A 5,878-nucleotide genomic window follows, 5' to 3' on the forward strand; every position below is an offset into this window, starting at 1 on the left:
GTTAGGGCAAATGGGAGAGAAAATTATTGGACTTTACAAGGTTAGTGAATTCAGGATTCAATTGTTGTTCCTAGAAATAAATCATGAATAAATGAGGATGGCAAGCTATGAGAGATGAGACATGAATGAGTAACCTTTCTTGGTGGGGTAAGACTGAAAAAAAAAATCCCTTCCCTTTAGGAAAGAAGAAAAGAGCTAAAAGAAAACCCTACCTCTCCCTATTCCTCTCCTAGTATTCTGGCTGCTCAGCCTGCCTTGCTTTCTCATGCCTCCTGCTGACTAAATCTTGTATGTAATGATGCAGTCTCTTTATTCTTCTCATATATCTCTCTATCGATTCTTCAGAGATTCTAGTGTTATGTGATTTGCAGCTATATAGCACTACAGAGAGAATGTTGGCAATAGTAAGAATTTTCATTTCAGGGAGTAGCTTGGAATCATTAAATGTGCTGCATTATTTTCCAAATGTAATCCCAGTCCACCTTTTTCCTTCTTTTTGATTCTGGATTGAGGTCACTGTTCAGGTACAATATATTTTCAAAATAGATTTGTTATATATGTGTGCTGACTAACTCAGTGGCTTGACAGGGACCTGTATATCATAGATTTGACGATACTTTCTTGATTTCTGTAGTTTTACCTTTGTGAATTCTTAAATCACTCTCCTTTGGTCATAGTGGATTTAATTTAGAAGAGAATAAAACCAAAATTTTAGTATATTTCCAATTAATTCCTCCCTTAAAAAAATTTTTATGGGTCTTTTGTTTTCATATCACTTTAATTACCCAATCCTTCTCCTAGAAACTTATTCCTTGCTAAAAAAAATTTTTAAAAAAGAATAAAAAAGACTTGGGGAAATTGTTCAGCAAAACTAGCAAGCATATAAACTAAGACCAATATTATCTACCATGCTTTACCCAATGGTCCCCTACCTCTATAAAAAATGAAGGAGAATACATTCTCTTCTTTATACTTATCTTAGCAATTATAATTTCACAAAACTCAAAATTCAATGAATTTCCTCATTGTGAATGCTCAAGTATTCCACAAATATTAGCTCTTTTCATATATTGTATCTACTTTTTCCTCAGATTCTATGAAATTCAATTTTCCTACTAAGAATAAAAATTCTTTAATAATGAAAATATATAGACTATTGGCACTTTTCTTCATAAGGGTCTAAAACTTGCTCTATATTCTCTATCCAACATTTCATTCATTTAAAAAAAAAATATATATATAAGTATTGATTTACAATCTATAAATTAATCAAGCAGTTAGTGAGTTCCTACTATGTGACATGTGACAGTGTAAGCAGGATACTAGGGATACAAATATAAAGAATAAAACAGTTCCTACCTTCAAAGTGCTTACATTTTAATGAGAGATAATAAGCATTTATGGAAGCATATGACTAATATGTGCTATATATACATATTTATAATAAATATCAAAAAGATAAATACAAATAAATTTTGCAAGGTAGTTAAATACAAGGTAGTATATTGGGAGGACAGTGGTATTAGGGAAGATCAGGAAAGACTTCATCCAGAAGATAACTCTTGAGATGGGTCTTGAAGTAAGAGACGGATTTTAAGAAGTGGAGAAAAGGAAGCAGATTATTTCAGATATGGTGGCACAACCAGGGCAAAAGTATTAAAGATAGGAGACATAGTCAGGTTGGCTAAATCATGAAGTAAAGATTATAATCTAGAAAGTTAGATTGGGGCCTACATATAGAATCCAAGCATGCTTGGTTGATTCAATGGAGAATCCATATGGTATTTATTCATATTTATTCTGCATATACTTATATTCATTTGAATCATGCTTGATCTGTATAATTTTATTATATTCGCTTTTTATTTGTGTGTGTATGTGTGTGTAGTTATGGTTGTTCTTTCCATTTACATTATTGTAGTTACTGTTTATATTACTGTTTATATAACAGTAATATTACTGTTTATATTTTCTTGACTTTGCTTATTTCATTCTGGATCAGTTTATATAGATCTGAATGTATTGTGGAGTGTAATGTAAGGTCTTGGTTTAAGCTTAATTTCTGTCAGATTGCTTTATGGTTTTCTGAGCAGTTGCTTATCAAATAAGGAGTTTTTCCCTAGGTAATATATGTTTTCTACTTTGTTAAATAGTGGGTTATTGAGATCAATTGTTTCTGATTTTCTCTTGTCTGGTGTGTTCTATTGATTTATTTTTTTTTAAACCAGTCCTAGAGGGTTTTGATGACTGCTGCTTTATATGCCTCTGCATTTGTAAATGAGACAGTAAACACTCTGAGAGATGTGTTGACTTGCCTGGCAGTGGGGATTCTTGTCAAACCTGAGGAGCACTGATTTTTCATAGACTTGTGATCAGGAAACTATATCAACATTTTGAACCCTAGTCCTTCAGATCAATCAAGTCTAATAGATGATTTTGCCATCCCTTTAAGGAGAAATTAGCCTAGCCTAGATGAAATAAATGTTATTCATATCACATCCTACCCCTTGATGGCTAGATATAAATTGCCATGGGATTTTCCCCCACTTAAATTGCCTTTAGACAATTACTCAATAACTCTCCAGCCTCAGGAAACAGATAATTCTGGCACAGAGAACATTGGAGGGGGAGATTAGTGGAAATAAAAGAAAAATAAAACAACAAACAATTTAAAGTTTTTCTGAGTCAAATGTAGTTCTAATAGTATGATTGACGTTAAGGGCAATCCACACTGGATCTCCAAATGCAAAGTGACTACAATGATGAGAAATAACATCATGAATGTAAGGGCTACAGTACTTACTTGTTGGTCACAATTCCTAGTCCCCATCATGTGCCATTCATTTCTGGTAAGGTTGTTTTTCTCTCTGAAAGAAAGCTCATAAACCTGAATTTATACTGAGATAGTACTCACTCAGTTACCCAACCTATAATACCTTTGTACATTTAGATGCCTTTACTTAGGGGCTGCTTCTTCCCTTCCTTTCACCCAGGAATCAGTTTAGACATCAAGTCAGCTAAGGAATTGTCAGCATTTGTCCCAGGAAAATCTGCATTCACCTGTTGGGTATTTTTACCTGAGTTGTATTGTTAGAAATAATAATTCTGTCAACAATTCCATCCTCTTGCTACCTCAAATCCTTTCTGATAAAGAATTGTCTTTTGCAGGTAAGTAGGACTACTAACTAAATCATTAATTTTTAGACATTTTCTGAATCATTTCCTTGGGGTATATGGAACAATCCTAGGAAACAGGAACCTTGAGGCCTTTCCCACTCTGCATGAGGGAAAAAATATGGAAGGATTGAATGAAATCAATAACGACTATATTTCAAAGTAATTCATGGTTATTAAGGCAGTTTTCCTGGAGTCCAGATCTAAGAATTCATAAGACCACGAGTTCCTTTCCGTTCCTAGGGTGGTGCCATCATGAAACTAATTATCTTTAAAAAAAAATTTTTTTTCAAAATAAATGCAAAGATAGTTGTCAGCATTCACTCTTGCAAAACCTTGCGTTTCACATTTTTCTCTTTCTGTTCCTACCCTCTCCCCTGGACAACAAGTAATCCAATATGGGTTAATCATGTGCAATTCTTCTAAACATATTTCCACATTTATCGTGCTGCACAAGAAAAATCAAATCAAAAAGGAAAAAAAGAGAGGGAAAAAACCCAAGCAAGCAGATAACAAAAAAGGTGAAAATACTATGTTGTGATCTATATTTGGTCCCCAAAATCCCCTCTCTAGATGTAGATGGTTCTCTCCATTACAAGAAATTAATTATCTTTCCCTAAAACCATCCCCATCTTCTACTTTCCTATTATTGTCGAGGTCAGTACCATCCCCCCAGTCCCTCAAACTTGCCATCTGGGAATCATCCTGGACTCTCTCCTGCACTCCTATATTGAATCTGTTGCCAAGGCTTATTGATTTCACTTTTGCAGCATCTTTTGAATATTTCCCCTCATCTCTAAAATCACCTGTGCTCTAGTGCAGGCTTTTATAACCTCAGTCCTAGATTTTTGCAACAGCCTACTGTGTTGTGTCTGTCTCATCTCTCCCTACAATGATCTATCTTCCATCTAGCTACTGAGGTGATTTTTCTACTATCTAAGTTCTATCATGTCATATCCCTACTCAATAAATTCCATAGTGCCTCTAGGATCAAATATAAAATGCTTTCTTTGGATCCAAAATCCTTCATAACCTAATCCACTCCTACCTTTCCAGTATTCTTATACCTTACTCCCATACATATACTATTCAATTCAATGACACTGGTCTCCTGGCTATATCAGAAATGAGATAATTCATCTCTTTGTTCCAGACATTTTCTCTGAGCCCTATACCTGGAATGATCTCTCTTTGCCGATCTGATTATTCATTTTCCTTACTTCCTTTAAGCCCCACTAAAATGCCATCTCTTACTGAAAGCCTTTCCCCATACACCTTAATTCTAATGCTTTCCCTTGATTAATTATTTCCTATTTATCCTATAGATACCTTGCCTTGTGTATATTTTCATGTTGTCTTCCCCATTATAGATTCTTGACTTCTTGAGAATATGGGCTCCCCCACCTCTTTTTGTATCCTCAGTACTTAACACATTGTCTGACACATAGCAAGAATTAAATAAATGTTTCCTAATTGAGGTAGGAACTTTCAAGGAACCAGGCAAGATAAAATTAGTCAAAATCCAGGCTCTTATAAGTAAGATCCTTTGTGCTGGTGGTGGTATTGATGAATGTAGTGTGGGATGTAAGGACCAGAGCAAAGACCAGTTTCTGGCTTTCAGAATTCAGGAGGGAGAGTAATAATCAGTGATAATGAAAAAACTAGAATGATGCTAGGTTATGAAGGACTTTAAAAAATGAACAGAGGAATTACTATTTCATTTTAGAGGAGCCTCTAGAGATTATTGAATAGGGGAATGATAATGGTCATGGATTTAGAAATCTGGTTTCAGACACTTACAGGACTGTATAATCTGGGTGAGTCATTTACCATTTGTTATTTTAGTTTCTTCATCTGTAAAATAGGGATAATAATAGTACCTACCTCCCAGGGATATAAGGACCAAATGACAATACTAGGTACAAAGTAAGTGCTATATAAATGTTAGCTGTAATTACTAATTATTAATAGTCAGGAAAACTGGAGTTCAAATCCAATCTTAGATAACCACTAGTTCTGTGTCATTTTTCTCAGTTGTAAAATTGTGCCTGCTTTCCAGTATTGTTGTGAGGATTAAATAAGATATTTGTAAAACTCTCAGCTCAATACCTGGCATATAGTAAGTATTTAATAAAGATTTATTTCTTTCCTTCTCCTACTTCAGCATGATATGGGTTCCCTTGATGGTCTTCCCTACTAAATCCTCTATGAAAACTGGGATGGATTCCTAGGGATCCCCTTGGGGACTAATTAGTATCCTCTGGTATTACAGTAATGTGGATGCTGAAATCAAAAGCCTCATATATTTAGTTACTCCCCACCCTCCTTTTTATCTTTCATTTATTTGTCTTTGGAGAATGACCCTAGTAGGGTTATCCCTAGGTCAAAAGGTATAAACAATTAAATATTTTTATTGAAATAGTTTCTCATTGTTTCCCAGAATGGTTGTACCAATTCATAGCTCCACAAATAGTATGTTCATATACCAATTTTTTCCCCACAGCCCCTTCAGCATTTTTAAATTTTCCTTTTTTACTGACTTTGCAAATTCTGAAGAATGAGGTGGTATGTCAGAGCTGTTTTAGTTTGCATTTCTCTAATTATCAGTGATTGAGAGTATACTTTCATATGACTATTCATAGCTTTGATTTCTTCCTATAAAAATTACATGTTCATATCACTTGACCATTTATCATTTGGGAAA

The sequence above is a fragment of the Sarcophilus harrisii genome, chromosome 3 (genome assembly GCF_902635505.1).
Source record: "Sarcophilus harrisii chromosome 3, mSarHar1.11, whole genome shotgun sequence".
Classification (NCBI taxonomy): Eukaryota; Metazoa; Chordata; class Mammalia; order Dasyuromorphia; family Dasyuridae; genus Sarcophilus; species Sarcophilus harrisii.